This window comes from Ipomoea triloba, chromosome 2 (genome assembly GCF_003576645.1).
Source record: "Ipomoea triloba cultivar NCNSP0323 chromosome 2, ASM357664v1".
NCBI classification, from domain to species: Eukaryota; Viridiplantae; Streptophyta; class Magnoliopsida; order Solanales; family Convolvulaceae; genus Ipomoea; species Ipomoea triloba.
Window position 1 is genome coordinate 15,012,650 of NC_044917.1, and position 13,262 is coordinate 15,025,911.

Below are 13,262 nucleotides of genomic sequence, written 5' to 3' on the forward strand. Positions count from 1 at the left end.
TATATATATATATATATATATATATATATATATATATATATATATATATATATATATATATATATATATATATATATATATTCTTTAATATTAAAATTTTTAATTTTTAAAATTATAATTACACTAATTTTAGATTTTGACAAAGAATTGACTAGGGACGGGGATGGGGACTATTTTCCATTCCCCGCCCTCACCCCGCCCCGTTGCCATCCCTAGGTTCAACATTCTTTCACTCAAGGGATCCACCCGGTAGTCATAGACTTGGTTCTCATAACAATGGCATATCTCCTCATGAAATGACCCTTTATTTGAATGCATATGGTTACTATCATGAGACCCATTGTAGCTCTCTGGTGGATCATTCCTTTGCACCTCTCCACGATTTAGTAGTTATATCTCCAAGGCTCTTTTGAATGGAGCAATTATTTCTTCAAAGCATCTCAATAGTGCCATAAGTTCTTGTCTTGCCATTGAAATCTCATTTAACATGATTTGCTTCAACTCATAGCGGATAATTTCCATTTTTTGCCTCATTTTCCCCTCCAACCTAGAGATCATTTCAACATAGTCTTCTTGAAGCTAATGGTTATTTGGAGGTGAGAGATAACATTGATGCTCATGAAGTATGATGGTGGTGCAATGTGATGGTGATTTTGAGAATGAGGGTTGTAAGAATAGGAATCTTGGGAGTACGGTTTTGGTGGTGAGTTGTAGTTATGTGAAAATGGCAGGGTATGCATTTTATCATAATAATGGAAAGGATCCCCAAAATCACAACCTTGAGAGTACATCATTTCAAATCTCCTACAAACACAAGATTAAGAAAAGAATTTTGCAACTAGAAGTAGTTGTAAGTGAGCTCAAAATGCAAACACAATGTGCAATGATAAAAAGTAAATGTAAAACACAAGTGAACACAATGAAATGGCGGAATTGACAACAAAGTGGAATCACAAGATAGTACAATGGATCATAATGAAAAAAGCAAATGTAAATGAAAGAACGAGTAAATGACAGAAACAAAACTTCCTATGTAAATGTGCTACTCATGTCAAAAATACAACACCCAAGACCGTTGTCATCCCTGGCAACTTTGATGAGTGCGCGATGGATGGAAAGGAAGGTGGGGAATTAAGATTCCTCGGATATTGATATCACAAGGATAGACACTTGAAATTGAATGTTATATTATCAAACACAATCACACATTTGCACTAGAAAGCTAGAACCAAGGTTCATGGTATGGAATAGCAAAGAGTAAAGAAAAGCAATGAAAGTAAAGGAACTAGCAACTAAGCTAAGTAAACAAAGAAGATGTTAGGTGAATTGGATTGGCCTACACTTGATCATATGAAATGAATAAACCTAGGTAAGAAGTGAAGCTCTGTGATGAATTGAGGTCTATGTAAGATGACTTCCAATACCTTAGCCATTTCGGTCTTGAAGCCCTATCATAGGGAAATGTAGCACGCTAGTGTCAACATTCTCTGAGAAATATTTCATCAAGCATATTGTCTACATCCCATAATGGACCTTGTTCTCTCGGATCTAGGGTGGGGATTACAAGGGAAATGAGTCTAGGATTAGGCCTCAATCTATTGCAAGCATAACCCTACCTAAACCTATTGCATGTGGTGTACTTCACACACAAGAGTCAATTAAGAATTCCAATTCCAACAAGACATCATCACGTAGCCCCAACTACTTTGATCAATACATACACACAACACAATGAAATAGGATCCAATTCACATGAAGATTCTAGCCAAACATTACTGATCTAGATTGAATAACAAAAACAATTAAGCAATCAATGAAGGATATTAGAAAAAGTAAATGTAATGAAAGTTACCTACTCAATAACAATTGCAATCAATCATCAAGAGTTCCAATCAATGAAGAAGACAATCCAAGCTTTCAAGAGAGACTGTCAATCTCTCCCTAATTCCTATGAAATCACCTTCTTCTTAATTGAAGAGTGTTGTAAGCTTGAACTAGAAGATGGAGAGAGTGTTTCTAAACTAAGTGGATGAAATGTAAAATCAGAAATTGCAAAATGAAAAAGTATCAAAAAGTCGTCCTAAGCATCCCGCCAACAAGACTTTTAAACTTCTGGAATCTAGCGTGTGTACAAACCCATGTACATACGTACGCCCCCTTATACCCTCTCCAATTTAGTTCGGCTGCTGCAACGCTCGTGATCTAGTCCGCACCATTCAGCTTCCTCGTGTACAAGCTCATGTACCAACATACACCCACTCGTACGCCTTCTAGTTTTTCATGCCTTTCCTCATATGCCCCTCTTTTTGCTTCCAAATATCTTTAAACAACTCAAATGCCTTACAAGTATTCCAATGTTAGTGTTCACATGAGAATATAGTAATTAAGCACAAAAACCAACCCAAAAAGATTCAATTGATGCACTAAAGACCACTCAAACACCCCATAGAATAAGACATATTTGGCACTCATCAGATACCAGATGAGAACTGAATGATTTTGATTGATTCAATAATTACAAAGTTAAAGAATACATGAATATATACAATGAATGAATCTTAGGGAAGATAGGATAGAGAGTCATGACCTAACTCAAATACATAGAGTCCTAATATAATAAACGCGATGGTCCGAACGAGCTAGCATGAAATTTAGTGGGTTAGACCAATAGCTTGGTCCATTTAAGGCAACCCTTTATTTCACAACTGGTGTGGAATATAATATACGTGGAATATAATTTATACGTAAACACATTTTAAATATTTTTTATATAATTTCTATAAAAGAATTTAATAAATAAATTTGTTACACAATTTTTCAAATTGTTATATTATAACTTATAAGGGCATGTCCAATGGGCTGCGCCTCGTGGGAGCCGAGCAGATTGAAGTGGGTCGCCAAAGGGTGGCCGACAGACCTCTCCCAAGTCCGTGGCCTTAGCACCTTTTGACCCCTTGCTGGAGCACCTTGGCCGTCTGTCGGCGATTAGAGGCCTCAGCTTAGTTTGACCAGGTATGAGGTTTCACCCATGAGAGCAGTGGGCTATTCGACGGAAGGGCAGACCACTCGGGCAGAGGCGAAGGAATCGCTCAGGCAATTAGCGATGAACAAAATTTGGCCTGCAACGTGGTGCGTGGAGAGATATTTGACAAGAGAGCGCGACACTTAGTGGAACATGCGTACGGCATAGGAGGCCAGAGAGTTGTGATCCGCGACCTGTAGTCCTAGGAGTAGTATAAAAAGGGGGAGGGGTCTCCTTTCTAAATCATCATCATCAACTACTCTCCTTCTCTCTTAACTTTTCCCTCAATCAACGGCATAGCACACCAGTTGTTTTTGTATTCCGCTAGTTAGCAGTGGTAGTCCACCCCAGTTGGTTGCGCTTGGTATTTAGGCCCCTTGGGCCAAATTCATTCCATTTGCTTATTTAATACATTTGCATTCCGTTTGTATTATTTCAAGGGTCATGTGGCCTATTAATCTAATCCACTTTTCGTACACATTACCCAATATCAATCCGGTTTTATGATGGTCCCCGTCCATTGAAAATCATCAGTATTAATTGTTAGTATTTAATATTTTTTATTCGCTTTCGAATGTTAGACAATTTTAAATGTGAATTTGAATGTGGGTTTAATTGTTTGAATTAATTTATGAAATTATAGTTTGTAATTCAAAAATTATTTTATTATATTATTTAAATTAATTTTGATTTAAAATTGAATTTGAAATTATAATTATAAGAAATTGAATAAAATAATAGATGATGTTGATGAGTTTAAGACTCACAAAATGGGGAGAAAATGGAGAATGATTAGAGAGAAAATAAGAGTAAATTATATGGTGATGTTGAAGAATTGGGCCTACAAAATGGAGAGATTAGGGGTGAAGGGTTGGGGATGCCAAAGTGTGAAAATATTAATTATTTTTAATTGGAATTTGGAAATAGGTTTGGATTGAGTAAATGATTTACAAGTTTATATTTATTAGTGTAAATAAACTAGTTTAATAAAATTGAAAGTTTAGAATATTCATTTTAAAATGTCAAAAATTTTAGTTGAACTCACCTGATAGCCTAACAGTTTAGGATTAGGGCGATTTTTTTTTAACATGATAAACAATTAGCTCTAAACTAACAAGCTTAATAGCTCGACAGGATTGGGCTAATTGACATCCCTACTTTTGCAATCATTATTGCATGGACCATGGTCCACATAGCTGTATGGACCAAAAATAAAAAGTACATTATTTTTGTACTGAAGGTACATTATTTTTGTACTGTAGGTACATTATTTCAGGGTACATTATTTTTGTACTGAAGGTACATTATTTGATATATACTATCAAATAATGTACCTACAATACAAAAATAATGTACCTTTAGTACAAAAATAATGTACTTTTTATTTTTGGTCCATGCAATAATTTGCCCTACTTTTGATCACCCTTAATTTTTTCTTTAAAAGAAGTCTTCTATGTATTTATTAAATGAGCCCAAAATATATACAGAGTACAAAATTTCAAATTCACTAAATAAAAATACATAAAGTAATCAAATCCACAATTCTTTCTTTATTAGCTTATTTCCAGGCATCAAATATGAAATTTAACTTCAAAAATCTTCAAATTTGAGGTGTATATGTCGTTGATTAATTATTTAGTGATTTATTACAAGTTATTTATTTATTTATTACACTTTTAAGATGTACATTAATTTTCTAAAAGGATTAGTTTTGAAATTGACAAAAAGTAATATTTGTTTTCTTAATCATATCTTCCCTCAAATTTTAAAATATTTAGTTAATTAGATCGATCAATTAAACCAATATCATTTTATTATCAAAAAAATTGTTGTTAACAAAATAATTTACAACTTTTATAAAAGAGTGACAAGCTAAACAAGATTTAAATAAATGTAAATTTTTTTATTATTGTTATATATTGTGTTATAAAAATTTTAAAATAACTATCGTCACTAATGTTGATCTTACACGTATAATTATACACTTCACACTTTATTAATTACACAAGAGTATCATTAGAAATTATTGTCGACAATCATGTATGGTATATATATAATGATATCATGTACATACATGCATACAGTTAATAAAGGTGTCAATTGAAGTTATAATTTTTCACTAAATGTTGCCCCAATATGATGAAGTGTTATTCTTCATCATGCACAAAATACATTCATGTCTCTGTTATGTATAACGTTGTAGAATTTTTCAATATAATTACACAAATATATATTCTGCAGGCCAGCATGCAGCTTCTCAGAAATGAGGAAGAGCTTCCATGTTATCGAGCTCATCCAAGAAGAAAAAAAAATTGCAACTCCTTTAACTTATGTTGACCTATTCAAAAATACCATTGTGATGTTCCTAGTCCTATGCAGAGAGAAATATTTTATGTTTAAAACTTCAAAGTTCTCTTTGGTTGTTTCTGCCAATTCTCATGAACTATATATATGTACAACACTATACACTAATAAGTTTTCTATTCTAAATTAACTACTTGTCCTTATATATATATATATATATATATATATATATATATATATCTAAAAACATAATAAATGTGAATGAAGGTTATACCCCTCATTTATGTCTGTTTCTTCCGTTAAGTTTTTTTATACATTATACTATAAAAGTTGTACTACATAATATTTTGGACAAATATACCCCTACCGTTATAACTTCCGTTATCTTTTCCACTATTATTACTATGCACATGCATCCACCATATATTTTCTTATCTTCTTCAATAATAATCATAATATATACACATTAAATATTAGAGTTATATGTTAGTTATTTTTTAAAATATTTTACATTATTATTATTATTATTATTATTATTATTATTATTATTATTAGAGAAAAGTGTCAAATTGGCCCCCTAAGTCGGATGGATAGTGCAATTAGACCCCCTAACTGAAAAAAGCTCCATCCAAGCCCCCTAAACCGGCAAAAGAGTGCAATTGAGTCCTAAATGACTTGTTTATCAGGTCAAATTCAGTTAGGGGGCCAAATTGCACTATCTACCCAGTTTAGGGGACTAATTTGACACTTTTCATTTTTTATTTTATTTTTCAAAACAAATATTTTTATTTATTTCAGTTCAAAAAAAATATTTTTATTTATTAAAAATATTATTTATTATAAATTAAAAAACAGCCACCGGCCGTTTAATAATTTGGTCCTACTGTCAAATTAATTTGTAGAATTCGTCCCCAAGTGTTGGCCATATGCATTTTTCGTTCCTAAGTTATAATTGATATTGCACTTTTTGTGCCTTTATTAATAAAACATTAGGGACGAAACTTACAATTTTAGTATAACTCACGGACGAATATGTTGGCATTGCATTTTTCGTTCTTTTGTGCTCACTTCTCCTTTAGAGACGAAAAATGTAATTTTCTATTTTTTGTTTTTTTAAAATTATTTAAAATAATTATTTTTAAATTATTTAAAATAATTTTACAAAACTTTTTTCATAATATAAAAATAATTATTTAAATAATGTTTTTGAAAAAAAAAAAAAAAGAAAAACAAAAGTCGGCAGTCCCCAGCTTTTGTTTTTTTTTTTTTTGTTTAAATAAATTAAAAATTATTTATAGAATACGAATTGATTTGACATTATGACCAAATGTGATGCAAATTACAAAGTTTTGTACTTGATTTCAGTCCAAGGAGTAGTTTTACAGTGCAGTATCTATTCATAACTACTACTTTCTCAACCTATTGAAGCACAAGAATCAATATTGACTCCACTGAGACTCGAACCTACCATCCCCCATATAAAGGGAAGAGTTTGATGTCACTGGACCACAAGGTCCTTGGCCACTATTTACCCCACTTAAGGGGCCAATTTGACACTTTTCCCTTATTATTATTATTATTATTATTATTATTATTATTTACTATATTAAAATTTAAATAAATTTAAAATTTTAATACAAAATACTAATATTGGGCACCTATTTTTTGCGCAACGCACATAAGAAAAACAAGTGTATATATATATATATATATATATATATATATATATATATATATGGGGAGGATTATGTCCCGTGGGTCCGTGACCTAACTTAGTTCGACCGATTACTAATTAAAGTCTTGTTTGAATAGAAATGTAGGGATTCAAAAGTTTAATTAATTATTTTTTTAGCGGTTGTAGTGCTTAAGATTAATAATTTAGTATAAGTTTGTTAAGATTTTTTTTTTTTTTTTGGGAATTCATTGCCCTAGCAGATAGCTACATCCATTGGATTGCATAGCATATGACATTTATCTAATTAAATATGCTGAATTATATACTAGCCATACTAAAAAATCTTAGGATTATTTTTGGTAATTCATGGCTATATATAGCAGGCAAGCCAAATTATATCATTGATAGTCTAATTTGCATTGTGTACTCTGGTCCAAAATGATCTTGAGATTATGCTCACCTGTCTACGACCTGCGGTCCTAAGAATAGTATAAAAGGGGGTAGGGGTTTCCTTTCCAAATCATCATCATCAACTCTCTTCTCTCTTGACTTCTCCCTCAGTCAACGGCACAACACGTAAGTTGTCTTTGCGGTCCACAAGTTAGCGGTGGTAGTCCACCCCTAGTGGTTAGGCTTGTTAGTTGGGCCACTTGGACCAAATTCATTCCCTTTGCTTATTTAGTACATTTGCATGCAACCCGTTTGTATTGTTTCAAGGGCCATGCGCCCTATTAATTCAATACACTTTTTCTACTCATTACTCGATATCAACACAATTTTTTGATGGACCCAGTACATTAATAATCATCAGTATTAATTGTTAGTATTTAATATTTATTTTTTGCTTCCGAATGTTAATTTGTTTCGTAGACAATTTTAAATGTGAATTTGAATGTGGTGTTAATTGTTTGAATTAATTTATGAAATTATACTTTGTAATTCAAAAAGTATTTTATTATATTATTTAAATTTATTTTGATTTAAAATGAAATTTCAAATTATAATTATAAAAATTTGAATAAAATAATAGATGATGTGGAGGAGTGTAGGACACTAGGACTTATAAAATGGGGAGAGAATGGAGAATGAATAGAGAGGAGATTAGATGGTGATGTGGAAGAATTGAGCCTACAAAATGGAGAGATTAGGGGGGTAGGGTTTGGGATTCTAAAGTGTAAATATATTACTTATTTTTAATTGGAATTTGGAAATGGAGGTTTGGATTGAGTAAATTTTTACAAGTTAATATTTGTTATTTTGTTAGTGTAAACACACTAGTTTAATAAAATTGAAAATTTGGAATATTAATTTTAAAATGTGAAAAATTTAATTGAAATCACCCGATAGTCCAACAGTTTAAGGTTAGGGCAAAAAACTTGTAACATGATAAAAAATTAGCTCTAAACTAATAAGGTAGATATAGGCCGACAGGCAAATTATTGTGTGGACCATGAATACAATATATATTTTTAATATATTAAAAGTACATTATTTATATACTGAATGTACATTATTTGATAATATATATATATATATATATATGTCGTGTACTTTAAAATAATGTACTTTTAATATATTAATATTATATATTTTTTTATTTATAATTCACACAAATGTGTGGACCATGATCTATGGAATAATGATTGAGGCCGACAGGATTGGGCCAATTGACATCCCTACTTTTGACCACCCTTAAATTTTTTTTAAAAAAGTTTCCTATGTATTTACTAAATGAGCCCAAAATATATACTAAATTTCAAATCACTAAATAAAAATAATCAAATTCAAATTTTTTTTCTTAATTAGCTTATTATGCCTTAACTAGGATTTGAACATGTGACCTATCACTTGTGAAAATCACAGATTAAAGGTGATTGAACTATAGGCTACTTAGTGTCAATTGAAGTTATAATTTTTCACTATAATGTGGCTCCCAACATGATTTTTCTAGTTCTACATATGTATATACATATATACATATATGTATGCGTATATATACGTATATATACATATATATATATATATATATATATATATATGCCCTTGTTTACATGAGGACTATATACTATAGAAAACTATGAGGACTAATCCTAGCCATCAAATCAAAAAACATAAACGGCCTAGATTAGAAGATGATCAAAATGGTAATGGCGCATGCAATTAGTAATTAAGGAAAAATATGATATTTTACATTAATTAGTATTATGGAAGGCTTTTGATTAACTAATATAGAATCACTATTGAATTATGATTAAGGTTAGAAAATCAGTACTGCATTCCATACGGACGAAACAAAAAACAAACCAAAGACTCGCGTATAAATGTTATAAACACCGATGTGTGCCTATATACTGAGTATTGTGTGCCTATACCGTATGAGTTGTGTGCCTAACGTGAAAAATAATAGAAGTAGGTTAATGAAAAGTTTTAAAGATAAATTTTTTTAAAGGGTTATGAACACCGGTGTGTGCCTATTTACTGAGTATTGTGTGCCTCAGTATTTCCTTCATGTCCGTCTGGGCACACGATTTAATTATTGAGGCATACATTATATCAGTAAATTGCGCACATTGTATGTTTCCTTACGCATATGGAATATAAGTACAATATATGCACAAAATTCTTCTAAAACAAAAATCAATAAAACAAAAGCATTTAGTAATCAATCTAACACTTAAAAAAAATATTCCTTAAATTTTTCATTACATACTTCTATTATTATTCACGCTATGCACACAACTCATACATCACAGGTAATTCAAGTATCTACATGAAACTGATGCAAAAAATTCTTCCCAAAAAAATTAATAAAAAACAAAGCATTTGAATACGACATAGGCACACACCGGTGTCCATAACCTTTAAAAAAAATAATTATCTTTAAAACTTTTTATTAACCTACTTCTATTATTTTTCACGTTAGGCACACAACTCATATGTTATAGGCACACAATACTCAGTAATAGGCACACAACTGTGTTCATAACCTTTTCTACGCCAGTGTTTAGTTTGTTTTTTGTTTTGTCCGTATAGAACGCAGTACTGATTTTCTAACCTTAATTATAATTCAATAGTGGTTCTATATTAATTAATCAAAAGTCTTCCATAATACTAATTAATGTAAAGTATCATTTTTTTCCTTAGTTAACTAAAAAACTAATCTAAACATTACCTAAATCTACACCATTAATTTTTAGAAATCAATGACTAGGATTGATCCTCAAAATCCTCTATAATACATTAGTCCTCACCTGAATAGACTTTTATATATATATATATATATATATATATATATATAGAGAGAGAGAGAGAGAGAGGGGCAGAGGCACCTTATGGGGTAGGGGGCCTTGGCCCCCTCCAACCCTCACCCCACCCCTACCCCTACCCCACCTTAAAATATTTTATTAAACTGTTATTCTTTTCTCATCATGCACAAAATGCATTCATGTCTCTGTTATGTATAACGTAACGTTGTAGAATTTTTCAATGTAATTACACAAATATATTCTGCAGGCTAGCATGCAGCTTCCCAGAAATGAGGAAGAGCTTCCATGTTATCGAGAACTCATCCAAGAAGAAAAAAAAAAATTGCAACTCTTTAACTTATGTTGACCTATTCAAAAATATCATTGTGATGTTCCTAGTCCTATGCAGAGAGAAAGATTTTATGTTTAAAACTTCAAAGTTCTCTTTGGTTGTTTCTGCCAATTCTCATCGATTATGAACTGTACTATATGTACAACACTATACACTATAATAAGTTTTCTATTCTAAATTAACTACTACTTGTCCTTTTATATATATATATGTGTATATATCCCCACGGGTCGGTAAAGCTAGCTAAGTTAGTTCAACCTATTAAGTCTTGTTTCAATAGCAATGTATGTATTTGAAAGTTTAATTAATTACTTTTTTAGGGGTGGTAGTGCTTAAGATTAGTAATTTAGTATAAGTTAGTTAAGATTATTATTTTTGAGAATTCATGGCCCTAGCAGATAACTACATCCATTCGATTGCATAGCATATGACATTTATCTAATTATATATGCTGAATTGTATACTAGCCCTACTAAAAACAATCTTATGATTATTTTGGTAATTCATGGCCATATATAGCAAGCAAGCCAAATTATATCATTGATCATAGTTTAATTTGCATTGTATAGACTCTGGTCCAAATTGATCTTGAGATTATGTGTAGTTAATATATTTTGTACATGCACTTAACATTTAACAAACACAAAATGTTAATTACATATACAGAATAGGTTAACTACAAACATGTAAAATAGTAACTATAGATACATAAATCTACTGCAAATACATAATTTTTTTTTTATCAAGACCTACAATGCAAGATGGACTTTGATCGTTTTAAAAAAAAAAAAAAAAAAAATGAACTTTGATCCATGTATAACAATTGAGCACGCAACTATTATGATTGAACCCGACATAACGGAATAATATATCATTAAACTTCGATACAATCAACACTGCACGGCCTGCAATTGTGGCATCTTAAATTGTAAATCTATACCCCTAAAATATAATTAATGTTCCAATTAGCATTTTATGAGTTGTCTGCTTGTTGCAAGTGGTAGATCCTTTCTTTTGAGGAATACTATATAAAACTAAACCAAGAGGAATTTCGTTCACAACTTCAAGACAACAACCTTAAGGACACAAACTATACTATGTACACTGATTCCATCGCACCTATACCAAACAGGAAAGGCTATCAAAAAACATACCACCACCTATAGATCATGAAGCAAACACTACCACCACCGCCGCAACCACAGGAACAACTGCTTCCACTACCCAGTGATGTGATAAGGACACGCCGGAAACCGTCGTCTAGGGGGCATCCGCGGTTTGTGGGCGTGCGGCAACGGCCCTCGGGAAGATGGGTGGCGGAGATTAAAGACTCCTTACAGAAAGTTAGGCTTTGGCTAGGGACCTTTGACACGGCCGAGGAAGCTGCCCGGGCTTATGACCAAGCTGCCCGAACCCTCCGCGGGGCCAACGCGAGGACCAACTTTGACCTGCCGGAGTCGGATTCCGGGGAAGGAGGGTGCAGCCTCTTGCCGGAAAACTTAGAGCCATTCTCCTTTGAAGACGCTTGCCGGAGCGAGGAGCCGGACGGTGGGCTCGTCGGCGCTCTCAAGGCTAAACTCTTTAGCAGTGAAAGCTCCCGCCTTTTCATCCAATCCAACGCTTCTAACGCTACGCCATCAACAATCGCCAAACCCCAAGACGAAAACATAAACAACAACCTCAAAAACAACGACGGCGGCGACAAAATATCATCCATGGCGGCGGCGGCGGCGCAATTCTCTTCAACCAACGGTTTAATCGATGCTACTTCTACCTCGTACCTACCCAACGTTGTCGGAGCTGAGAAACCTAAGTTCAACCTCGACCACTACACTCCACAAACCGAACAAAATACCAATATCCACCACAACTACAACATCGATCACATTAGCCTCCTCACGCCCAGCGATCATCCGATGAATACACCGACGTGGCTTAATCCTAGCCACACAATCGCGGCAACGTCGAGCATGATGATGCAATGGCCTAATAATGATCAAACCGTGGGGTGGATCGACACCCTACAAACAGCCCGGGGAGGCCACGAAATGGAGCCGTGTTCATGGCTGCCTATCTCCGGTTTGTCGTCGTCGTCCTATCCGGAGAATTCACTGGACATACTGAATACGCCGATGATCGTGTCCCAAATAGGCGGTGGAGGCGCTTTGCCGGCGGAGACACAGATTGTGCAGTGTGAGAATGAGTATTGGAATAGTTCTTCTGCGGCGGCGGCGGTTGCTGGTGCTAGTGGTGGAGCTTGGGATCCGTTCATGTTGTCATCTGTTTTGGGGTGAGGAATTGCAGGGAGAGAGAATCAAACAGCAGTTAGGCTTAAATCAGCTTCAAACATTACAATTAGAATTAATTAACAGAATTCTTTATTTGTAATACTTAACTTGATAATGAAAAATGTGATACTTTTATGAAAAAAATGTAATACTTTAAATCAAAATATGTAATATTAAGAGTTACCTTGAAAAGTTATTTATGATAAAAAATTCTAATACCTATGTAAGAAAATGTAATACTTATAAAATCTCAACCCGTTCTAACATGAGAATCCATGAGAGGGGTTTGAGAATTTGCCAAGCTTTTATTATTATTATTATTTATTTTTTTTGAGTACTCCTAATAGGTAAAGCATGAATTGTTGTATCTTTTAAA